The following is a 26,149-nucleotide window of genomic DNA, read 5'->3' as shown; positions in this document are numbered from 1 at the left end:
GGAATTGACGGAAGGGCACCACCAGGAGTGGAGCCTGCGGCTTAATTTGACTCAACACGGGGAAACTTACCAGGTCCAGACATAGTAAGGATTGACAGACTGAAAGCTCTTTCTTGATTCTATGGGTGGTGGTGGATGGCCATTCTTAGTTGGTGGAGCGATTTATCTGGTTAATTCCGTTGACGAACGAGACCTCAGCCTGCTAACTAGCTACATGGAGGCATCCCTTCATGGCCAAGGAAGTTTGAGGTAATAACAGGTCTGTGATGCCCTTAGATTTTCTGGGCCACACGCGCGCTACACTGATGTATTCAACAAGTTCACACCTTGGCCCACAGGCCCGGGTAATCTTTGAAATTTCATCGTGATGGGGATAGATCATTGCAATTCTTGGTTTTCAACGGGGAATTCCTAGTAAGCGCGAGTTATCAGCTCCCGTTGACTATGTCTCTGCCCTTTGTACACACCGCCCATCGCTCCGACCGATTGAATGATCCGGTGAAGTGTTCGGATCGCGGCGACGTGGGTGGTTTGCCGTCTGTGACGTCGTGAGAAGTCCACTAAACCTTATCATTTAGAGGAAGGAGAAGTCGTAACAAGGTTTCCGTAGGTGAACCTGCGGAATGATCATTATCGTACCCTAGAAACAGAACGATCTGAGAACGATGAAACATCACTCTCGGTAGGCCGGTTTCTTATTGTGCCTACCGATTCCGTGGTTATGCGTTCATCCATGCCCAAGACTTCAGTTTTGGTTGGATCATACGCATAGCTTCCGGATATCACCAAACCCCGGCACGAAAAGTGTCAAGGAAAATGCAACTAAACAGCCTGCTTTCGCTAACCCGGAGACGGTGTTTATTCGGAAGCAGTGCTGCAATGTAAAGTCTAAAACGACTCTCGGCAATGGATATCTCGGCTCTCGAATCGATGAAGAACGTAGCAAAATGCGATACTTTATGTGAATTGCAGAATTCCGTGAACCATTGAGTCTTTGAACGCAAGTTTCGCCCCAAGCCTTCTGGCCGAGGGCACGTCTGCCTGGGTGTCACAAATCGTCGTCCCCCCATCCTCTCCAGGATATGGGATGCAAGCTGATCTCCTGTGTGTTACCGCACGCGGTTGGCCACAATCCGAGCTAAGGACGCCAGGAGGGTCTTGACATGCTGTGGTGAATTCAATTCTCGTCATATAGTCAGACGTTCCGGTCCAAAAGCTCTTGATGACCCAAAATCCTCAACGCGACCCCAGGTCAGGCGGGAGCACCCGCTGAGTTTAAGCATATCAATAAGCGGAGGAAAAGAAACTAACAAGGATTCCCTTAGTAACGCGAGCGAACCGGGGAGAGCCCAGCTTGAAGATCAGACGTCTTTGGCGTTCGAATTGTAGTCTGGAGATGCGTCCTCAGCGACGGACCGGTGCACCAGAGAGGGTGAGATCCCCGTCGTGCCCGGACACTGTCACACCACGACGCGCTATCTACGAGTCAGGTTGTTTGGGAATGCAGCCCCAATCGGGCGGTAAATTCCATCCAAGGCTAAATATGGGCGAGAGACCGATTGCGAACAAGTACCGCGAGGTAAAGATGAAAAGGACTTTGAAAGGAGAGTCAAAGAGTGCTTGAAATTGTGTGGAGGGAAGCGGATGGGGGCCGGCGATTCGTCCCGGTCAGATGCGGAATGGAGCAATCCGATCCGCCGATCGATTCTGGCCGTGGACCGACATGGATTAAGGTGGTGACCTAAGCCTGGGCTTTTGTTACGCCCGCGGAGACGTCGCTGCCTTAATCGTGGTCTGCATCACGCGCCTAATGGCGTACCTCGGCATCTGCATGCTCAGGGCATCGGCTTGTGGGCTCCCCATTCGACCCATCTTGAAACACAGACCAAGGAGTCTGACATGTGTTCGAGTCAATGGGTGAGTAAACCCATAAGGCGCAAGGAAGCTGATTGGCTGGATCCCTCACGGGTGCACAGCCAACCGACCTTGATCTTTTGTGAATGGTTCGAGTGTGAGCATGCCTGTTGGGACCCGAAAGATGGTGAACTATGCCTGAGCGGGGCAAAGCCATAGGAAACTTTGGTGGAGGCCCGCAGCGATACTGACGTGCAAATCGTTTGTCTGACTTGGGTATAGGGGCAAAAGACTAATCGGACCATATAGTAGCTGGTTCCCTCCGAAGTTTCCCTCAGGATAGCTGGAGCTCGGAAACGAGTTCTATCGGGTAAAGCCAATGATTAGAGGCATTGGGGATGCAATGTCATCGACCAATTCTCAAACTTTAAATAGGTAGGACGGTGTGGCTGATTTGATGAGCCATCCCACGGAATCGAGAGCTCCAACTGCACGCTAACCTAGAACCCACAAAGGGTGTTGGTCGATTAAGACAGCAGGACGGTGGTCATGGAAGTCGAAATCCGCTAAGGAGTGTGTAACAACTCACCTGCCAAATCAGCTAGCCCCGAAAATGGATGGCGCTGCAGCGCGTGACCTATACCCGGCCCTCGGGGCAAGAGCCAGGCCTCGATGAGTAGGAGGGCACGGTGGTCACTGCAAAACCTAGGGCGCAAGCCCGGGCGGAGCGGCCGTCGGTGCAGATCATGGTGGTAGTAGCAAATATTCAAATGAGAACTTTGAAGACCGAAGAGGGGAAAGGTTCCATGTGAACGGCCCTTGCACATGGGTTAGTCGATCCTAAGAGTCGGGGGAAACCCGTCTGATACCGCTTATGCGCGAACTTCGAAAGGGGATCCGATTAAAATTCCAGAACCGGGACGTGGCGGTTGACGGCAACGTTAGGAAGTACGGAGACGTCGGCGGGAATTCCGGAAAGAGTTATCTTTTATGTTTAACAGCCTGCCCACCCTAGAAACGGCTCAGCCGGAGGTAGGGTCCAGCGGCTGGAAGAGCACCGCACGTCGCGTGGTGTCAGGTGCATTCCCGGCAAACCGAGTGCCGTTTACACCCGGTCGTACTCATAACCGCATCAGGTCTTCAAGGTGAACAGCCTCTGGTCGATGGAACAATGTAGGCAAGGGAAGTCGGCAAAATGGATCCGTAACTTCGCGAAAAGGATTGGCTTTGAGGGCTGGGCTCGGGGGTCCCAGTTCCGAACCCGTCGACTATTGGCGGGCTGCTTGAACTGCTAACGTGGCGAGATCGGTTCACTTCATGTCGGCCGGGGGATGGACTGGGAAAGGCTCTTTCGGGATCTTTCCCCGAGCGTCGAACAGCCAACACAGAACTTGTACGGACAAGGGGAATTTGACTGTTTAATTAAAACAAAGCATTGCGATGGTCCCCGTGGATGCTAACGCAATGTGATTTCTGCCCATTGCTCTGAATGTCAAAGTGAAGAAATTCAACCAAGCACGGGTAAATGGCAGGAGTAACTATGACTCTCTTAAAGTAGCCAAATTCCTCGTCATCTAATTAGTGACGCGCATGAATGGATTAACGAGATTCCCACTGTCCCTGTCTACTATCCAGTGAAACCACAGCCAAGGGAACGTGCTTGTCAGAATCAGCGGGGAAAGAAGACCATGTTGAGCTTGACTCTAGTCCGACTTTGTGAAATGACTTGAGAGGTGTAGAATAAGTGGGAGCTCCGGCGCAAGTGAAATACCACTACTTTTAACGTTATTTTACTTACTCCGTGAATCGAAGGGGGGGGGGGGGGGGGTAACAAGCCCTTCTTTTAGACCCAAGACTCGCTTCGGCGGGTCAATCCGAGCGGAGGACATTCTCAGGTGGGGAGTATGGCTGGGGCGGCACATCTGTTAAAGATAATGCCGGTGTCCTAAGATGCACTCAACGAGAACATAAATCTCATGTGGAACAAAAGGGTAAAAGCTCTTTCGATTCGGATTTTCAGTACGAATACGTACCGTAAAAGCGTGGCCAATCGATCCTTTAGCCCTTCGGAATTTGAAGCTAGAGGTGTTAGACGTCATGTGTGTACTGAACAGATAGCCCACATTGGCCAAAATCACCCAAACAGTCCATGGGAAGGGCCAGCGTGCTGAGTCCAAGGACCAATGTGCTGATATGTGTACTGATGGACAGTCACGGACGTCCTGTGTGTGCTGACAGACACACGCGGACACACACGGACAGCCACGGACATCCCGTGTGTGCTGACGGACAGCCACAGACGTCCTGTGTGTGCTGACGAACTCCCACGGACGTCCTGTGTGTACTGAACAGACAGCCCGCGTGGGCCGAAATCACCCGAACGGTCCACGAGAGGGGCAAGCGTGCTGAGTGCAAGGACCAGCGTGCTGATATGTGTACTGATGGACACCCCTGAATGTCCTGTGTGTGCTGACAGACACACTCGGACGTCCTGTGTGAACTGAACAGACAGCCCACGTGGGCCAAAATCACGCGAACAATCCACGGGAAGGGTCAGCGTGCTGAGTCCAAGGACCAACGTGCTGATATGTGTACTGATGGACAGCCATGGACGTCCTGTGTGTGCTAACGGACACAAATGGACAGCCACGAAAGTCCTGTGTATGCTGACGGACACACACGGACGTCCTATGTGTGCTGACGGACACCCACAGATGTCCTGTGTGTACTGAACAAACAGCCCACGTTGGCCAAAATCACCTGAACAGTCCACGGGAAGGGCCAGCGTGCTGAGTCCAAGAACCAGCGTGCTGATATGTGTACTGATGGACAGCCACAGACGTCATGTGTGTGCTGATGGAGACACACGGACAGCCACGGACAGCCACAGACGTCCTGTTTGTGCTGGCGGAACCCACGGACGTTCTGTGTGTACTGAACAGACAGCCCACGTGGGCCAAAATCACCCAAACAGTCCACGGGAAGGGCCAGCGTGCTGAGTCCAAGGACTAACGTGCTGATATGTGTACTGATGGACAGCCACGGATGTCCTGTGTGTGCTGACGGACACACACGGATATCCTGCGTGTGCTGACGGACACTCATGGACGTCATGTGTGTGCTGACGGACACACACACAGACAGCCACAGACGTCTTGTGTGTGCTGATGGACAGCCACGGACATTCTGTGTGTGCTGGCGGACACCCACGAATGTCCTGTGTGTACTGAACAGACAGCCCACGTGGGCCAAAATAACCCAAACAGTCCATGGGAAGGGCCAGCGTGCTGAGTCCAAGGATCAACGTGCTGATATGTGTACTGATGGACAGCCACAGACGTTCTGTGTGTGCTGAAGGACACACACGGACAGCCACACACGTCCTGTGTCTGCTGGGGTACACCCACGGACATCCTGTGTGTACTGAACAGACAGCCCACGTGTGCCAATATCACCCGATCAGTCCACGGGAAGGGTCCGCGTGCTGAGTCCACGGACCATTGTGCTGATATGTGTACTTATGGAAAGCCACATACGTCCTGTGTGTGCTGACGGACACACAAACACACACGGACAGCCACGGACGTCCTGTGTGTGCTGACGGACACACACGGAAGTTCTGTGTGTGCTGACGGACACCCACGGACGTCCTGTGTGTACTGAACAGAGAGCACACGTGGGCCAAAATCACTCGAACAGTCCACGGGAAGGGCCAGCTTGCTGAGTCCAAGGACCAGCGTGCTGATATGTGTACTGATGGACAGCCACGGACGTCCTGTGTGTGCTAACGGACACAAATGGAGACACACGGACAGCCACGGACATCTTGTGTGTGCTGACGGACAGCCACGGACGTCCTGTGTGTGCTGACGAACACCCACGGAAGTCCTGTGTGTACTGAACAGAGAGCCCACGTGGGCCAAAATCATCCAAACAGTCGACGTGACGGGCCAGTGTCGTGAGTCCAAAGACCAGGGGGCTGATATGTGTGCTGATGGACACCCACAGACGTCTTGTGTGTGCTGATGGACACACACGAACACACACAAACACACACGGACACACACGGACAGCCACAGACGTCCTGTGTGTGTTGGCGGACACCCACAGATGTCCTGTGTGTACTGAACAGACGGCCCACGTGGGCCAAAATCACCCAAACAGTCCACGGGAAGGGCCAGCGTGCTGAGTCCAAGGACCAATGTGCTGATATGTATACTGATGGACATTGATTGTGTTCTGGGTGTATTTTTAATGTTAAAAAACAAATACTTCGAATTTGAATCTGATTTTTTGCATGCTTCATAAGAATGGTTAAAGCTTTTTTGTGGTAAATTTTCATGATTTTCTTTTGCTTCTAACCATGTGTTTTGCATGCTACAAAGTTTGGGGTTTCATGGTTTAAACGGATGTCTACAACAACTTTTGATCAACGCTTGACATCCTAAACTATTTGTTGTCATATTTTTGATGTTTCCTTTCACAAAACTTTCTTCAAAAATATTAATTTTTGAATTTTGGCTTCTCGGGTTATTTTGGCTGTCCGTGAATGAATTTGGCCCACGTGGGCTGTCTGTTCAGTACACACAGGACGTCCGTGTGTGTCCGTCAGCACACACAGGACGTCCGTGGCTGTCCGTGTGTATCCGTGTGTGTCCGTCAACACACACAGAACATCTGTGGCTGTCCATCAGTACACATATCAGCACGCTGGTCCTTGGACTAAGCACGCTGGCCCTTCCGTGCACTGTTTGGGTGATTTTTACCCACGTGGACTGTCTGTTCAGTACACACACGACGTCCGTGGGTGTCCACCAGCACACACAGGGTGTCTGTGGCTGTCCATCAGTACACATATCAGCACGCTGGCCCTTCCCGTAGACTGTTCGGGTGATTTTGGCCCACGTGGGCTGTCTATTCAGTACACACAGGACGTCCGTGGGTGTCCGTCAGCACACACAGGATGTCCGTGGGCGTCCGTCAGCACACACAGGATGGCTATGGGTGTCCATCAGCACACACAGGCTTCCGTGGCTGTCCGTGTGTGTCCGTGTGTGTCCGTGTGTGTCCGTCAACACACAAAGGACGTCTGTGGCTGTCCATCAGTACACATATCAACACGCTGGCCCTTCCCGTTGACTGTTCTGGTGATTTTAGCCCACGTGGGCTGTCTGTTCAGTACACACAGGACGTCCGTAGGTGTCCGCCAGCATACACAGGACATCCGTGGCTGTCCGTCAGCACAGACAGGACGTCTGTGGCTGTCCGTGTGTGTCAGTGTGTGTCCGTGTGTGTCCGTCAACACACACAGGACGTCCGTGGCTGTCCATCAGTAGAAATATCAGCACGCTGGTCCTTGGACTCAGCACGCTGGCCCTTCTCGTGGACTGGTCGGGTGATTTTGGCCCACGTGGGCTGTCTATTCAGTACACACAGGACGTCCGTGGGTGTTCGTCAGCACACACAGGACGTCCGTGTGTGTTCGTCAGCACACACAGGACGCCCGTGGCTTTCCGTGTGTGTCCGTGTGTGTCCGTCGGCACACACAGGACGTCCATGGCTGAGGGACACATACGTAGACAAAACACTTTTTCAGTCTGTCACCAGTAGACATTGGTTGTGTTCCAGGTCTATTTTTAATGTAAAAAAACAAATACTTCGAATTTGAATCTGATTTTATGCATGCTTCATAAGAATGGTTAAACCTTTTTTGTGGTTAATTTTCATGATTTTCTTTTGTTTCTAACCATGTGTTTTGCATGCTACAAAGTTCGGGGTTTCGTGGTCTAAACGGATTTCTACAACAACTTTTGATCAACGCTTGACATCCTAAACTCTTTGTTGTCATATTTTTGATGTTTCCTTTCAGAAAACATTCTTCAAAAATATTAATTTTTGAATTTTTGGCTTCTCAGGTGATTTTGGCTGTCCGTGGGTAATTTTGGCCCACGTGGGTGATTTTGGCCCACGTGGGCTGTCTGTTCAGTACACACAGGTCGTCAGTGTGTGTCCATTAGTACACACAGGATGTCCGTGGCTGTCCGTGTGTGTCTGTGTGTGTCCGTCAGCACACACAGAACGTCCGTGGCTGTCCATCAGTACACATATCAGCACGCTGGTCCTTGGTCTCAGCACGCTGGCCCTTCCCGTGCACTGTTTGGGTGATTTTGGCCCACGTGGGCTGTCTGTTCAGTACACACAGGACGTCCGTGGGTGTCCGCAAGTACACACAGGACGTCCGTGGCTGTCCGGCAGCACATACAGGACGTCCGTGGATGTCCGTGTGTGTCCGTGTGTGTCCTTGATTGTCCGTCAGCACACCCAGGATGTCCGTGGCTGTCCATCAATACACAAATCAGCACACTGGTCCTTGGACTCAGCACTCTGGCACTTCCTGTGGACTGTTCGGTCGATTTTGGCCCACGTAGGCTGTTTATTCAGTACCAAAGGACGTCCGTGGGTGTCCGTCAGCACACACAGGATGTCTGTGGCTGTCTGTGTGTGTCCGTGTGTGTCTGTGTGTGTCCGTCAGCACACACAGGATGTCCGTGGCTGTCATCAGTACACATGTCAGCACGTTGGTCCTTAGACTCAGCACGCTGACCCTTCCCATGGACTGTTCGGGTGATTTTGGCCCATGTGGACTGTCTGTTCAGTACACACAGGACGCCTGTGGGTGTCCGTCAGCACACACAGGACGTCTGTGTGTGTCCGTCAGCACACACAGGAAGTCCGTGGCTGTCCGTGTGTGTCCATCAGCACACACAAGATGTCCGTGGCTGTCCATCTGTACACATATCAGCACGTTGGTCCTTGGACTCAGCACACTGACCCTTCCCGTGTACTGTTCGGGTGATTTTGGCCCACATGGGCTGTCTGTTCAGTACACACAGGACGTCCTTGGGTGTCCGCCAGCACACACAGGACGTCCATGGCTGTTCGTGTGTGTCCGTGTGTGTCCGTCTGTGATAGAACTAAAATAAGGATCACTTTTTCGGTAAGGTTGATATGAACTCAGATCCGAGAGGATTGAGAACTGATGGATCGAGGGGTGACACTAAGTGTAGAAACCCGTTAAAAAAAAAAAAAAAAAAAGAAATGGTCGAGTATCTTTGTGGTGGTCGAGTCGCGGGCGATATGGATCGATCGAGAAGTTTTGAAGTACGAGGTGGGCGAAGAAGTGATCGTGAGTGAACTATGAGTCGAATAAGTTGCTCGACCATAGTTAGAAGATGTCTTAGATTGATGAGACGGACGTTTTCGAAGCATAACATTTTTGGAAGCACGACGGTTTAGGAGCTCGACGTTTTGGAAGAATGACATTTCTTCAGCACGAAGTTTTCCGCAAAACTTCGTATCAGCGGAATATTATTTTGAAGACATTAGAAGCATGACGGGACTTAAGCACGACGGGAAGCAAGCACGACGGGATCGAAGCACGACGGGAAAACCCGAAATTAGACTAAAACCCTAATTTCGGTATTATGCATGTCTTCGATGAAGCCGAAGGATCGGGAAATATTTACCGCCAAGGTCAGACTTCAGATTGGAGTTTATTAAAAATATTAAACTCATCTGAATGGGAGAAGAAAAATATTCAAGATTAATCGCGGGTCAGAAATTTACGGGAAGGACCAAAATCAGGCCAATGGACAGAGAAGCTCGAGGTGGCTCGTTGCAAGGGTTCAAAACGTGGTGTTAACCATCCAGCAAGCTGAGTGTCTACAGAAGCTCGAGGTGTCGCCGTGCATGGAAGCAGTCCATGCAGCCTGACACATAGAAGCACGAGGTGGAACGGCCAAGCACGAGGTGTCTCCGCGCATGCAACCAAAGCATGCTGATCGACATGTGTGAGGATGTGTGGCGCCTTTCATGAGCTCCAGTCATGCAGCCTGACATCTGGGAGGAGTGGTGGCGTCCTGCATGTGTCCTGGACATGCAGCCAGCCATGTGGAGCACGAGGTGGATCGGTGAAGCACGAGATGTCGCGACGCATGCAACCGAAGCATGCTGATTGACATGTGTGAGGATGTGTGGCGCCTTGCATGAGCTCCAGTCATGCAGCCTGACATCTGGGAGGAGTGGTGGCGTCCTGCATGTGTCCTGGACATGCAGCCAGCCATGTGGAGCACGAGGTGCCGCCATGCATGCGTACGGAACCATGCGGAGCGACACACGGGCTGCCACCAACCTGAAGCTGATTGGCTGGTGTCTCCTATAAATACCCCACGACCCCAGCTGATTTCTTCACATGCAGACCTGTCCAAACCAAGTTTAAAACGTGAGAGAAAAGTAGAAAAAGAAAGCAAGTGATTCCGAGGTATTTCGAGAGTTTTAGAGAGTTTTCGAGATCAGTTCTCTATTGATTTCGAGTCATCGCCTTGGGAAGGTTCTGTCCAACTGAAGATCAATCAAGGGAAGATCAGTTCAGATGGGAAGTCAAAGTGGCTATGGAGAGAGAGATAAAGAAAGTGGTCGATCTAGAGTCTGGTCGATTCTGAAGACCGATACTCCACCGAGAAGGCCAGTTCCGTCTAATCGTCGATTCTTTATGATTGTGACGCGGAAGCTCTGTCCAATTCAATCCGTCCAAGCCAGTCAGATTCTCCTACAATCGAGTGGAGGTGCTGTCCAAGATTAGTTCAGTTCCACGGATTCATATCAGTCGAAGTTCTGCTCGATGCTCCGCCGGAAAGTCCGAAGAACAGTCGAGGAGCTAAAGAAGGTTCTGTTCAGATCAGTTCGTCCAGACCTGTTAGTGTTTTCATGATCAAGCTGAGGGTCTGTCCAAGTCGAGGTCAGTTCAGTCCAGTCCAGTCAAGTCGTCCATGGGGTTTTGGCCAAGTCCTCTCCGATCAACCAGCTGCTTCTCGCCTAGAACACTGTGAGTTGGTTTGTTTGAATTCCACTTCGAATTTAGGGTAGATCGAGTCTGCATATAGATTAGAATGATCACGCTATTTAATGGTAGAGTCCTTAGGGTTATTTTATTTATGGAACCGGACTCAGTTTAGCAAGGGCTAAGCTGAGATGAATGGAATTAAGACTGAGTTAATAACCTGACTAGGAGTTGGGCTAGGATGCATCATGTTTTCTATTCTTGCGTGTTGATATGGTTGAGTGCAGGTTCCCGTTATCTTTAAGGATAGTTTCATAGCAGGAGGCTGGACTATCTGGATAACGGTTTGATTTATTTGTTTAGTATTGATATTATTGTTTAGTTATTAGTACTAAGGGTCTTAGGCCATATAGGCCGGACTACTGGTACTATGGTTAGTCTTGTGGAGTCGTGTCTAGTTAGGATCTGGAACTTTATCTTTAGGTTAGGTTCTAGATTAAGTTTGTGTTGTGTGAGTGGTGCCGACAGTATGTGCGTAACCCGCCCATACTAGGCTTGTGTAGGATTAGTGTTTCCTCGGCCTCGTACCCAGCGGGTTCAAAGAAACCCCTTATTCGCTGGATCGGGAAGACTCAGACGAACGGTGTCATGTACTATGGCTGAGTATTACACGACGGTGTAATGTGGCAGTGACCCGAAGGACTGTGGGCTGTCGCGCGGTGACCCGAATGACTGTGGGCCGCGGTCGGTTGAAAGTTCCTTCTTCTGGCCTTTGTGGTAGGAAGATAGGATATTGCCGATAGAGAGGAGGAACACGAAGTCACCAGGGCCCAGGTTAGAGTGTTGTGTTAGAGTGTCGTAGAGGGTTATGGAACCCTCGAGTTAGTGTAGCACCGATATACGGTGTTACAAGTTAGATCGAGTCGTAGTTACTCATAGTCTTATTATTGTGATTGTGTTTGTGGTTGATTGATTTGCTTGCAGGTTCTGACGTTAAGTCTAAGTCTGGTTTAGGTACCGGATTAGGCTTGATGTGTATTTCGTTAGTGTAGGCCTGACGTTGGCCTGTATGTGTCTGAGTGATTGCTTGTGAAGGGTGGTGGATATTAAAGCTATGCGGTATCATTGGTTGGCCGATCATGTTCTTGTTTGATTGTTGGTCGATCTATTAATGATACTTGTATAGTCTAAGTGTCTAACACTACATGAGTACTGAACTCAGGCGTATATATGGTTAACTAGGGATTGCTTGTTGACTTGTTTTAATGCAGGTTCCCGTTACTTGAAGCTAGATCATGGCAGGAGGCCAAGTCTAACTTAGTAACGGTTTGCTTAGCCTTAGCTTTTATTGCATGCTAGGGCTAGATTGATTGTTATTTTGGGTTGTCTGGGTAGAGTCTAGGTTGCGGGTAGAGGCCGCCAGCTCACTGAGTAATACTAGATTACTCATCCAACTCCGTTGTCCTTTCTGCAGGTTTCTTTAGGTAAGGATGATCGGATAGCTTCGTGCTGGACGTTAGGACCGCCGGTGTAGATTTTCATGCCTTTTGTAAACGGTATTGTGAATTGTTTTATGTTGACTCGATTTGGCATTAGGCCGGGCCCAGTCTTGAATTATTCAATGTATGAATATTTCTTGAATCAATAAAAGTAATTGTTTTATATGCGCCTCATGAGTACTCTGATATTTGACTAGTCCGGTCTAACACAACGTTAGGTCGAGGTACGGGTTGAAAAGCCTTAGGCCTTGATCTAACGGAAAACGATAACTCTAGGTACGGGTTGCAAAGCCTTATGCCTTGACGCAGCGGGACGAGTTAGTGGATGAACTGGTCTAGGTCGTGGAGTAAAGTTTGTGACTCTGACCTGATTGTCCCTAGCCCGTCACGTAGCGCTTCCGGACCATGGTGTTGGGTTGGACGGTCAGTCATGTTCTTGTTTGATTGCTGGCTGGCCAGTTGGCCTTTCATCTCCAACCCTTGGTGTGGGTCGTCCGTCGGTCATGTTCTTGTTTGATTGTTGGCCGGTGGGTCGACCTATGCTTAGGACGGTTCGGGGGTGTTACACTAAGGGTTGAAGAATAGCCCAAAGATACTACCAGAGATTCGAAGGTTGCCTGATGTGACGCACCGGTCCAACACAACGAAGTGGTTCGCTTGGAGATGACCTCACCAAGAGAAGTACGAATGTTCTAAGCAAAGAACAATGAGAGAAGTCTCAAAATAAGCAAAGGAAAATCGATGTAGATTTTATTAAGGGAATCATCACATACTTATAAGGTTTGTGAGTCAAAGAAACATAAAGACATTTGTGGGAAAATACAACATAGAAAATAGAAATGAATGAAAACAAGTCATAGAAACTAGAAATGAAGACTTTGACTAAAGACTGGTCAAGGTGCGGATTCTTGTGTTGACTGGTCCAGATTCATAAAGATGTCCAGGTTCATTCTGTGGTGATCAGGTCGTTCGCGGTAAGGAGCAGGACGGACGTAAGGCTGCCCGCATGGTTAATCGTCGATGATCCATGAATGGATGAAGAGATAGCTCGACCCAAATCTTCAAAGAGCTTAAGTATCCTTCCTTTGGAGTAGTTGGAAGCATCGATCATCATGAAATCATCAAAGTGGTTTGAAATGTCGTGATCAGCCTGATCCGGGCGTGCGGTACGTCCCAAACGGGCCAGGAAAGACAGGCTAAGTCCGGAATCTGATTCTTCTCGATGATCTTTGGTTCTGGCTTGACTGTTGGCTCTAGAATGGAGAATGGGTTGGGGAAGAACGCCTGTGGGTTGGCTGATTCGTTCATCAGGTCGTTGATCCATCCTTAGGTCACGTCCGGGTGCACGAGGGTCGATCCGGTACACGGCTCTGTCCGTTGATCTGGTAAGGCTGAATGGCTGAACCTCAGTTGGACTGATCTGATCGTCCTGGTCACCATGCTGAGTCTGCTCCACGTCCTGGTCCAGGTCCTGGGTTCTATCATTCCCTCCCTCTTCAAAAGGATTTGACCACAAATCCGGATCATCTGCGCAAAAAGGAGATAAATCAGAAACATTAAAACTTGAAGAGATATCATACTTACCCTGAAGATCAAGCTGGTAAGCATTGTCATGGAGTTTCCTGAAAATCTGGAATGGACCATCGACCCGGGGCATGAGTTTAGACTTCCTTTGTTCCGGGAATCGTTCCTTCCTCATGTGGACCCAAACAAGATCACCTTCCTGGAAGATCACTTCTTTCCTTTTCTTGTCTGCAAGTCATTTGTAGCCCTCGGTCTTGGCTTCAATGTTAGCACGAACCTGTTCATGCAGCTTCTTGATCGTGTCCACCTTCCTCTTGCCATCTGTACTAACTCGTTCACTCAAAGGCAAAGGTAAAAGATCAAGTGGAGACAAGGGATTAAATCCATAAACAACCTCAAAAGGAGAAAACTTAGTAGCTGAATGCAAAGCATGGTTATAAGCAAATTCAACATGAGGCAAACATTCTTCCCAAGTCCTAAGATTCTTTTTAACCAAAGATCTAAGCAAACCAGACAAGGTTCGGTTAACTACTTCAGTTTGCCCATCCGTTTGCGGATGACAAGTTGTAGAGAACATCAATCTAGTACCTAGCTTAGACCACAAGGTCTTCCAAAATTAGCTATGGAACTTAGCATCACGATCAGAGACAATGGTCTTAGGCATTCCATGCAATCTAACAACTTCCTTAAAGAATAAATCTGCAACTTGCACAGCATCATCAGTTTTGTGACAAGGAATGAAATGAGCCATTTTCGAGAACCTATCAACAACCACAAAGATAGAATCTCGTCCAGCTTTAGACCTAGGCAATCCAAGCACAAAATCCATAGAAATGTCTACCCAAGGATGAGAGGGAATGGGTAGAGCTGAGTACAAACCGTGTTTTGATGCTTTAGGCTTAGACTTCTTGCACACCACACATCGGCTACAGATCCTGTCAACATCTTTCATCAGGCTCGGCCAGTAGAAATGGTCATGAACCGCCTTGTAAGTCTTCTTGACACCAAAGTGTCCCATAAGCCCACCTCCATGAGCTTCCCTGAGAAACAACTCCCTCAAAGAACATTGGGGCACACACAAACGGTTATCAAAGAATAAAAAACCAGAATTTTGAAAGTATTTGCCATAAGCAACCTTTTAGCATTTTCGAAAAATCTCTTTAAAATCCTGATCATAAGCATAAAGATCCTTGATAAATTCAAAGCCAAGCAATTTAGTTTCAAGGGCTGAGAGAAGAGTATACCTTCGAGACAATGCATCGGCCACAACATTCTCCTTACCTTGTTTGTACTTGATCACATATGGGAATGTCTCAATGAACTCCATCCAACGAGCATGCCTCTTGTTGAGCTTCTGCTGACCCTTAAGGTGTCTTAGAGACTGATGATCAGTGTGGATGATGAACTCCTTAGGCCAAAGATAGTGCTGCCACGTTTGAAGGGCCCTCACCAAGGCATAGAGTTCTTGGTCGTATGTGGGGTAGTTGAGCATGGCTCCTCCAAGCTTCTCACTGAAATAAGCCACTGGTTTTCCATCCTGCATCAACACAGCACCAATACCAACACCAGAAGCATCACATTTGATTTCAAAAGCTTTAGAAAAATCTGGAAGTACAAGTAAAGGGGCGTGAGTCAACTTCCTTTTAAGGATTTCAAATGCTTCTTCCTGAGCTGGTCCCCATTTGAACCCCACGTTCTTCTTGATTACTTAAGTGAGAGGAGCGGCCAAGGTACTGAAGTTTTGAACAAATCGCCTATAGAAGCCGGCAAGGCCATGGAAGCTTCATACTTCACCAATGGTGGTCGATATCGGCCAGTCCCGGATTGCTTGGACCTTCTGCTCGTTCACTCTCAAGCCATCTGCACCTACAACAAAACGTAGAAAGACCACATGATCTGTGCCAAAAGAACACTTTCCAAGGTTAGCAAACAAACGTTCCTTTCTAAGGACTTCAAGAACAGATTTCAAGTGCTGTTTGTGCTCATCAAGGCTTTTGCTGTAAATAAGAATGTCATCAAAGTAAACCACAACAAAATGACCAATAACAGACCTCAAGACATGATTCATTAGGCGCATGAAAGTACTAGGTGCATTAGTGAGACCATAGGGCATGACAAGCCACTCATACAATCCTAGTTTTGTTTTAAAGGTCGTTTTCCATTCATCACCTTCTTTCATCTTAATCTGATGATAGCCACTTCTCAAATCTATCTTAGAAAAGTACTTAGAACCATGGAGTTCATCAATCATATCATCAAGACGAGGGATAGGATGTCGATACTTTACTGTGATGTTGTTTATTGCCCGGCAGTCCACACACATCCTCCAGGAGCCATCCTTCTTTGGTACAAGTAGAACAGGCACGGCACAGGGACTGAGACTCTCTCTGATGTATCCCTTCTCAAGCAAGTCGTTGATCTGTTTCTCCAGCTCCTTGGTCTCGACCGGATTGGTGCGGTATGCTGGTCGGTTCGGTAGAGAGGCGCCCGGGATGAGATCGATCTGATGCTCAATGCCTCTCACCGGTGGCAATCCTTTGGGATTTTCTTCTGGAAACACATCAGAATAATCCTGCAAGATACCTAAAAACTCACTCGGAATCTCCGGTGCAAGGTCCGAAGAAGATGAGGCCAAGAGAGACTCTTTATAAATCAGTAAGAGAAATGGCTTTTGAGAGCAAAGAGACTTCCTTACCTGACTTTCTTTGACAAAGAAGTTGGAGTTTCTGGTACCGGTCTCAGGTTTATCAGCTTTAGAGTCTTGGTCTCGGTTCTTCTTAAGTTGGACCTGGTCTTGATGGACTTCCGAAGGCGACAAAGGCACCAAGGTGATCTTCTTTCCCTTATGATCAAATGAGTACCGGTTTGTGAAACCATCATGCACTGCCTTCTTGTCAAATTGCCAAGGCCGGCCCAAGAGAACATGGCAAGCATCCATGGGAAGCACATTGCACACAACCTCATCCTCATATCGGCCAATGGAGAGTGGAACCGTGACTTGCTCCTTCACATACTGTTATCCGGCCTCATTGAGCCACTCCAACCTGAAAGGACGAGAAAGAGGCCGAGTAAGAAGTCCAAGTTTCTTTACAAGGGTGTCACTAGACACATTAGTGCAACTACCTCCATCAGTAATTAAAGAACAAACTTTATCAGAAATGAGACATCTAGAGTGAAAGAGATTCTCCCTTTGTTCTTTGTCATTGGATTTTGGTTGGACACTCAAGGCACGCCTAGTAACCAGTAGCGAACCACAGCTCGGTTCATCAAGAACATCCTCATCATAGATCGGATCAGAATTCTCCACAAAGGTCGAGCAAAACTCATCGATCACTCCATCGACCTCCTCATCAAAGATGGGATCAGTGGTGTCGTCCAAGACCCTCCTAGTAACAAGAAGGGGACCATGAACCGGGAAGTCAAGTGCTTCTTCCACATCATCATCATCATACACTGGTCCGAGATCCTCCTTGTCTTCTTCAGATTCGACTTCTCCATTCTCCAAGAGCACCATCACCTTTTGGTTTGGACATCGGTTGGCATAGTGGCCAAGGCCATGACACCTAAAGCATTGGATGTCTCTGGTTCGTTTGGTAGTGTTTTCTTTCTTTTCTCTATCAACACGAGCAGGGACATTACTCTTAAAAGCTGTATTTGTTGTGGAAGAAGACTTACCCTTGTCTTGATAGTTTGGCTTGGAAGCAAAGGTCGGTTTAGAAGCAAAGGTCGGTTTAGTGAGACCCTTTCTCTTGACTTGTTGCTCGATCAGCACAGCCTTGTGTAGCATCTGCTCTATGCTGTCATAGTCTTCCAGCTCCATGCGGTCTTGTATGTCCCGGTTGAGCCCGGTAAGAAATCTGGCCATGGTGGCGTCTAAGGTCTCTTCTACATCAGCTTTGATCATCAAGGTCTCCATCTCCTGGTGATAGTCCTCAACTGACTTAGAACCTTGAAGCAAACGCCTGAGTTTATGGTGTAGATCTTGGTGGTAATGGTCGGGAACAAAGCGTCTCCGCATCAGCATGGAAAGCTCATCCCATGTATCAAATGGTGCCTCACCTGCTCTCCTCCTGCTAGTCACAACTCGATCATACCAGTTAATAGTATAGCCAGTAAACTCAGCAGCAGCAAGTCTAACCTTTTTAATATCAGAAAAACTTTGACAATCAAACACAAGTTCAATTTTTCTTTCCCATTCAAGAAAAGCATCCGGATCATTTTTGCCATCAAAACTTGGAATTTTCAATTTCAAACCACCCAAGCCATTATTGATTCTTTCATTTCTACCAAAAGGATTGACATCACCTCGGTTTTGATGCCTAGGAACTCTCCTTGGACGGTTGATGGATCGATCATCATCATAAGACTCTTCTCGGATTTCTGGGTCGGACCGGCTGTGCCTCCTTGGATGGTCACGTCTGGTTCTGGTTCGTGGCTGAGTTGGACGGCTCTGAAGTTCGTCTAGCCTCTGATGGATCGCCTCCAAACCTGTATTCAACAAGTTAGACATAGAATCATTCAGAGCACGCATTTGCAAGTTAGATAATCCGGCATATGAATTTCTGGGTCGGTTTCTTTCTTCTTCACTATCCATGGTTACCTGAAAACTTAAACAAGGTAAAGTTAGATTAAAAACCTCACACACTCAGGTGTTTATCCTCACCCACACACGTGTTTCACTCAATTTTTTTGTTGGTAATCACACAAGAGAGTTCCTCCCAAAGTTCTAAGAGAGCAAACTAGATCACCCAATGAGAAAATCCAAGTGAACCACAAAAGATCAAAAGAGAAAGATAAGAGATTTAGAGGGGAACCCGCCTTAACCACCTCAAAGGCCGGATTTCTCTTTGGCCAGCAGGCTTTCTCTTCCACCACCACACCATAAACAAATCAAACTTTGGAATATCTTTTTTGTACTTTTTTTTTTTATATAGATCTTTCTTTTCTTTTTTTTTTATGGGGGTAATGAGGGGCCCAGGTTCAAGATAGATAGATAAGAAATTTAGATGAAGAATATGGAAGATGAGATGAAATGGATTGAAAAAGAGTTACCGAGAGAGTGGCTCTGATACCACTTGATAGAACCAAAAAATGGATCACTCTTTCGGTAAGGTTGATATGAACTCAGATCCGAGAGGATTGAGAACTGATGGATCGAGGGGTGCCAATAAGGGTTGCAGAATAGCCCAAAGATACTACGAGAGATTCGAAGGTTGCCGGTTGTGACGCACCGGTCCAACACAACGAAGTGGTTCGCTTGGAGATGACCTCACCAAGATAAGTATGAATGTTCTAAGCAAAGAACAATGAGAGAAGTCTCAAAATAAGCAAAGGAAAATCGATGTAGATTTTATTAAGGGAATCATCACATACTTATAAGGTTTGTGAGTCAAAGAAACATAAAGACATTTGTGGGAAAAGACAACATAGAAAATAGAAATGAATGAAAACAAGACATAGAAACTAGAAATGAAGACTTTGACTAAAGACTGGTCAAGGTGCGAATTCTTGTGTTGACTGGTCCAGATTCATAAAGATGTCCAGGTTCATTCTGTGGTGATCAGGTCGTTCGCGGTAAGGATCAGGGCGGACGTAAGGCTGCCCGCATGGTTAATCGTCGATGATTCATGAACGGATGAAGAGATAGCTCGACCCAAATCTTCAGAGAGCTTAAGTATCCTTCCTTTAGAGTCGTTGGAAGCATCGATCATCATGAAATCATCAAAGTGGTTGGAAAGGTCGTGATCAGCCTGATACGGGCGTGCGGTACGTCCCAAACGGGCCAGGAAAGACAGGCTAAGTCCGGAATCTGATTCTTCTCGATGATCATGAATTCTGGCTTGACTGTTGGCTCTAGAATGGCGAATGGGTCGGGGAAGAACGCCTGTGGGTTGGCTGATTCGGTCATCAGGTCGTGGATCCATCCTTAGGTCACGTCCGGGTGCACGCGGGTCGATCCGGTACACGGCTATGTCCGTTGATCTGGTATGGCTGAATGGCTGAACCTTAGTTGGACTGATCTGATCGTCCTGGTCACCATGCTGAGTCTGCTCCACGTCCTAGTCCAGGTCCTGGGTTCTATCAGTCTGTGTTCGTCAGCACACACAAGACGTCCGTGCCTGTCCATCAAAACTCATATCAGCACGTTGGTCCTTGGACTAAGCACGCTGGCCCTTCCCGTGGACTGTTTGGGTGATTTTGGCCCCCGTGGGCTGTCTGTTCAGTACACACAAGACGTATGTGGGTGTCCGCCAGCACACACATGACGCCCGTTGCTGTCTATGGCTGTCCGTCAGCACACACATGACGTCTGTGGCTATCCGTGTGTGTCTGTGGGTGTCTGCCAGCACACACAGGATGTCCGTGACTGTCCGTCAGCACACACAAGACGTCCGTGTGTGTCCGTCAGCACACACAGCTCCCGTGTGTGTCCGTCAGCACACACAGGACGTCTGTGGCAGTCCATCAGTACACACATCAGCACGATGGCCCTTCCCGTGGACTGTTTCTGTGATTTTGGCCCACGTAGGCTGTCTGTTCAGTACACACAGGACATCTGTGGGTGTCCGCCAGCAGACACAAGACGTCTGTGGCTGTCCGTCAGCACACAGGGCGTCCGTGGCTGTCCGTGTGTGTCAGTGTGTGTCCGTCAGCACACATAGGACGTCTGTGGCTGTCCATCAGTACACATATCAGCACGCTGGTCCTTGGACTCAGCACGCTGGCCCTTCCCATGGACTGTTCGGGTGATTTTGGCCCACGTGGGCTGTTTGTTCAGTACACAAAGGACGTCTGTGGGTGTCCGTCAGCACACACAGGACGTCCGTGGCTGTCTGTGTGTGTCCGTGTGTTTCTGTCAGCACACACAATACGTCTGTGGGTTTCCGCCAGAACACAAAGGATGTTCGTGGCTGTCTGTGGCTGTTCGTCAGCACACATAGGACGTCTGTGTGTGTCTATGTGTGTCCGTCAGCACACACAGGACGTTCGTGGCTGTCCATCAGTACACATATCAGCACGCTGGTCCTTGGACTCCAGCACGCTGGTCCTTGGACTCCAGCACGCTGGTCCTTGGACTCCAGCACGCTGGTCCTTGGACTCCAACACGCTGGTCCTTGAACTCCAACACGCTAGTCCTTGGACTCCAGCACGCTGGTCCTTCCCGTGGACTGTTCGGGTGATTTTGGCCCACGTGGGCTGTCTGTTCAGTACACACAGGACGTCCGTGGGTGTCCGTCAGCACACACAGGACGTCCGTGTGTGTCCGTCAGCACAAACAGGAAGTCCGTGGCTGTCTTTGTGTGTCCGTCAGCATACACAGGACGTCCGTGGCTGTCCATCAGTACACATATCAGCACGTTGGTCCTTGGACTCAGCACGCTGACCCTTCACGTGGACTGTTCGGTTGATTTTGGCCCACACGGGATGTCTGTTCAGTACACACAGGAAATCCGTGGGTGTCCACCAGCACACACAGGACGTGTGTTGCTGTCTGTAGCTGTCCGTCAGAACACTCAGGACGTCCATGGCTGTCCGTGGCTGTCTGTGTGTGTCCGTGTGTATTCGTGTGTGTCCGTCAGCACACACATGACGTCCGTGGCTGTCGATCAGTACACATATCCGCACGCTGGTCCTTGGACTCCAGCACGCTGGCCCTTCCCGTGGACTGTTCGGGTGATTTTGACCCACGTGGGCTGTCTGTTCAGTACATACCGGACGTCTGTGGGTGTTTGTCAGCACACACAGGACGTCGGTGTGTGTCTGTCAGCACAAACAGGACGTCCGGGGCTGTCCGTGTGTGTCCGTCTGTGTCCGTCAGCACACACATGACGTCAGTGGCTGTCCATCAGTACACATATCAGCACGTTGGTCCTTGGACTCAGCACGCTGACCCTTTCCGTGCACTGTTCGGGTGATTTTGGCCCACGTGGGCTGTCTGTTCAGTACACACAGGACGTCTGTGGGTGTCCGCCAGCACACACAGGACGTCTGTGGCTGTCTATCAGAACACACATGATGTCCATGGCTGTTTGTGTGTGTCCGTGTGTGTCCGTTAGCGCATACAGGACGTCCGTGGCTGTCCTTCAGTACACATATCAGTACGATGGTCCTTGGACTCAGCACGCTGGCCCTTCCAGTGGACTCTTTGGGTGATTTTGGCCCACGTGGGCTGTCTGTTCAGTACACACTGGACGTGCGTGGATGTCCAGCACACGTAGGACGTCCGTGGCTGTCCGTCAGCACACACAGGACGTCTGTGGCTGTTCGTGTGTGTCCGTTGGCACACACAGGACGTCCGTGGTTGTCCATCAGTACACATATCAGCACGCTGGTCCTTGGACTCAGCACGCTGGCCCTTCCCGTGGACTGCTCGGGTGATTTTGGCCCACGTAGGCTGTCTGTTCAGTACACAAAGGATGTCCACGTGTGTGCGTCAGCACACACAGGATGTCTGCGGCTGTCCGTGTGTGTCCATCAGCACACACAGGACGTCCGTGGCTGTCCATCAGTACACATATCAGCACGTTGGTCCATGGACTCAGCACGCTGACCCTTCTCGTGTACTGTTCGGGTGATTTTGGCCCATGTAGGCTGTCTGTTCAGTACACACAGGACGTTCGTGGGTGTCCGCCAGCACACACAGGACGTCCGTGGCTGTCCGTGTGTGTCCGTCTGTGTCCGTCAGCACACACAGGACGTCCGTGGCTGTCCATCAGTACACATATCAGCACGTTGGTCCTTGGACTCAGAACACTGGCCCTTTCCGTGGACTGTTCGGGTGATTTTGGCCCACGTGGGCTGTCTGTTCAGTACACACAGGACGTCTGTGGGTGTCCGCCAGCACACATAGGACGTCTGTGGCTGTCTGTGTGTGTCCGTCAGCACACACAGGACGTCTGTGGCTGTCCATCAGTACACATATCAGGACGCTGGTCCTTGGACTCAGCACGCTGGCCCGTCCCGTGGACTGTTCGGGTGATTTTGGCCCACGTGGGCTGTCTGTTCAGTACACACAAGACGTCCGTGTGTGTCCATCAGCACACACAGGACGTCCGTGTGTGTCCATTAGAACACACAGGTTGTCCGTGGCTGTCCGTCAGCACACACAGAACGTCCGTAGCTGTCCATTAGTACACATATGAGCACGCTGGTTCTTCCCTTGGCTGATTTTCGACAACCATAGACTGTCCATGGACTGCCGATCAGTACATATATCAGCACTCTGACCACACATATCTGCATGCTCGTCCTTCCCATGAACTGTTCGTGTACTGATTTTGGACAACTGATGTACCATGTCTGTACAAATATAAGCATGCTGGCCCATTCCGGGAACTGTTTGTGTACTGATCTGGACATGAGCTCGAGTGTTAATGGACTGGACTGTCCTAGTCAGTCTGATAGATGCTAGCCCGAGTTCTAATGAACTGATGGTCCAAGTGTACTTATGCTGGCTCGACTTTTCATAATCCCACCAAGTGTTAACATTTTTCCCTTGGTTTTTATTGTGGTATGATCGAGGCCAAGCGTACTGAAGGGATGAATGAAAACTCTTTTGGGTTTTAATTCTCCCATCAGGATGCTTTTGGCCGAGACTTGTGCACATGCGGGCTTCATTTCATCGGCCAATCTGAAATATTAGGGCGAGAGTTAATTTCACCAAGTAATAATTTTGAACCTCTGACGACATCTTCTTATATACTTTTTTGGGTTTTTTGTTTTTAACGTTTTGGGGCGGAACGTGTAACACCCGAATCCGGCCTCTCGACAAAACTGGACCCGGTTGCTACTTAATCAATATTTTGCTTGTTTGATTCATTTTAAGTCTTTCATTTACTAAGTCATGTTCGAATCTGAGGTTCTAAAACAATTGAACAGATAGCAAAGCGGAATATAAATGTGTATAAAATGTATTACTTAGAAACATGATATCCAATACACAACTTCTTAATCGTTTCATAGACAGTCACTAGTTCATCCCTAGCTTCATCTAACCACACGTTACAGAGCCTCTCACTGACCGAGCCTTCACGGCTCCTTGGCTTGACCAGAACCATCCTTAGTTCCTGAAACCACAACCAGATAAGTATTAATCATAATCGAGAATAGACTGGTCGATTCTACAATGCTTGGCTTGGTTCGTAGAACACAGATAAACCTCGGACAATATACGTTTAAAAACGATATGAACCTGCCTACCAAATCCTAAGTCATTCAACCAACCACCCCTTGACTTAGAATTAGATAGACAGTCCAGAATAGATAAACAGAACACACGAACAGTCTAGATCGTCCCGAAGACCAATCCGTCCATCCGGATAGAATCTAGGAGCGACCGGCCTAGTTAAAGTCCGGCTCAATGGCCCAACGGACTTCCTTACCTGATCCGGCCTTGGACCTGGATCCAACGGCTGAGTAAGCCTCACGCCCAATCTGGTTAGGCCAAACAGTCGATCGGACCTTGAGACTCTTACCCTGGCTTAGACGAACCGTGTACTTGTCCCAACGGACAAGACATGGTCTGATCCCTTAAGGAACGGACACGACCTGTCTCAACAGGCACAGTTTGGAACATGCACCCCTTCGGTCCTTGGTACCTCTTGGTCCTCGTACTTCTTGGTCCTCGTACCTCTTGATGTTCGTAACCCTTGGTTACTTACATCCTTTGGCAACTCACAACCTTTGTAACTCGTGACCTTTGGTAACTCACAACCCTTGGTAACTCGTGACCTTTGGCCACTCGTGCCTCTTGGGACATGACCAACCGTTTAGCCCAACCGCCCAGTCTATGGTGCGATTCGAACCGACCATCTAACCGACCAGCACAACCCTTCGTGTATAATCAGAAAGAAGAGAAAGGACCAGATAGAAACAAGAAGAGGAGGAGCGGTTAGGTCTAATGAACCGACCAAAGCCGCGGTGCGATCACAAGGACCGTCCGTTCGGTCTGATGCAGCCATAGCCCACCACGTACCTTCGGAACCGTGTCAGGGTTCTCCATGTTCTTCTCCTGCTCTCGGTCTCCCATACTTGATCGGAGGTTGCTTCTCAAACGATCAGATCGCCGGAAACCTAACCACCACACAAACGGCCTTGCTTTTGTCGGAAACTCTCTCTCTCTCTTTCTTTCTCTCTCTATGATTTCTCTGAGTATTTTTACTCTGTATTGGATGAATGAAATCGACAGAGAGGACCCCATATTTATAGAAAATGAGGGGGTAAGTCTTGCCCCACGAACAGGCATGACTGGCCAGCGGATGGGCACAATCGACCAAGGGTTACACCCTCTCGGCCGCATGCGTCCCTTCGCCAATACCGCATGGGTTTGGGTCGGACAGAGACCCAAGGGCTTACCCAATCCCTCTGGACTTAGCCCATGGCCTTGTCCCAAGCCCCAACGGTCCATGGCCTCATGGCCGGACCCCCATGGCCCGCCACCAGCCCGGACCCGGACCATCGGACCGAAACCCGAACAGTCCGTCCAGCTGAGATGAGCTGACTCCCAGCTGCCTCAGCTGAGTGAGCTACTAGTTCAGCTAATGGAGCTGACTTAGTAGTGGCCGAGCTGGAGTGAGCTTAACCTAACTCCGTTGAGCTGGTCGAGCTACCTCTTACATCCGTGCAGCTACCGTCTTACTCGTCCTAGCTGACTCACGACTTGTGTAAGGTTAAGTCTAAGTTTCCTTTCGTCCTTAACCTTCTTATCTGGCCATGGAACGCTTGTCTTGATGTCCTAAGACTGACTAGTACGTTTCCTCGAACAATGGCCGTCCCAATGATCCTATTCAGGATCTGGGATGTTACAGAACGTGTGATTGGAAAGGGGGAGGATCGAATCTTAGTGACAAAGGGCTGAATCTCAGTGGAACGTGGCAGCAAGGCCACTCTGCCACTTAGAATACCTCGTCGCGTATTTAATTCGTCTGCAAAGGATTCTACCCGCCGCTCGGTGGTAATTATTATTCAAGGCTGAAGGACCCTAAGATCGGCTCACTCGAATGGATCATATTTGGATATGAACTACGGATGGAGAACTGAATAGATTGAAGGTTCGCACGAAGGTTACGGAAAGGCCTTCGATATTATCGACTCCAAATGGTGCTTGATATGACTCACAAGACCACCAAGTGAAGGATCTCTCATCGTTGCTTGATATGACTCACAAGACCAACTATTTGAGGAAGTGTTTACTTGGATATGACTCACCAAGAAACTAAGAACAAGTTCTTAAACAAAGAACAAAGAGTTTAACTCAAACTTTAGGCAAAAACAATTTCTTTTTATTAAAATAAAAGAGTTTCATATTGATAGATTTTTTTAGATCTAGGATTTAAATAGAAAAGTAGATCTAGATCTAGATCTAGATCTAGTCATTAAGCAAAATAAAGACAGATTATTAAATGTGACTGATCGGCTTCTGTCCAGGTTCGTT

The 26,149-nt window shown here is 49.0% G+C and overlaps 1 long non-coding RNA gene and 1 other non-coding gene across 2 annotated transcripts; both read left to right on the top strand.

Moving 5' to 3' along the window:
• The first annotated feature begins 895 nt into the window (after nucleotides 1-895).
• On the top strand, nucleotides 896-1,051 carry LOC117131105. Its single transcript, XR_004454317.1, has one exon. It is a non-coding gene; the product is annotated as a 5.8S ribosomal RNA (ribosomal RNA).
• Nucleotides 1,052-22,791: 21,740 nt separating this feature from the next.
• LOC117131104 lies at nucleotides 22,792-25,944 on the top strand. The gene is made up of 2 exons (XR_004454316.1): nucleotides 22,792-23,458; nucleotides 25,524-25,944. It is a non-coding gene; the product is annotated as an uncharacterized LOC117131104 (long non-coding RNA).
• Nucleotides 25,945-26,149: the final 205 nt, after the last annotated feature.

The sequence above is a fragment of the Brassica rapa genome, unplaced genomic scaffold (assembly GCF_000309985.2).
Source record: "Brassica rapa cultivar Chiifu-401-42 unplaced genomic scaffold, CAAS_Brap_v3.01 Scaffold0844, whole genome shotgun sequence".
NCBI lineage: Eukaryota > Viridiplantae > Streptophyta > Magnoliopsida > Brassicales > Brassicaceae > Brassica > Brassica rapa.
This window is presented reverse-complemented; position numbering and strand designations above follow the sequence as displayed.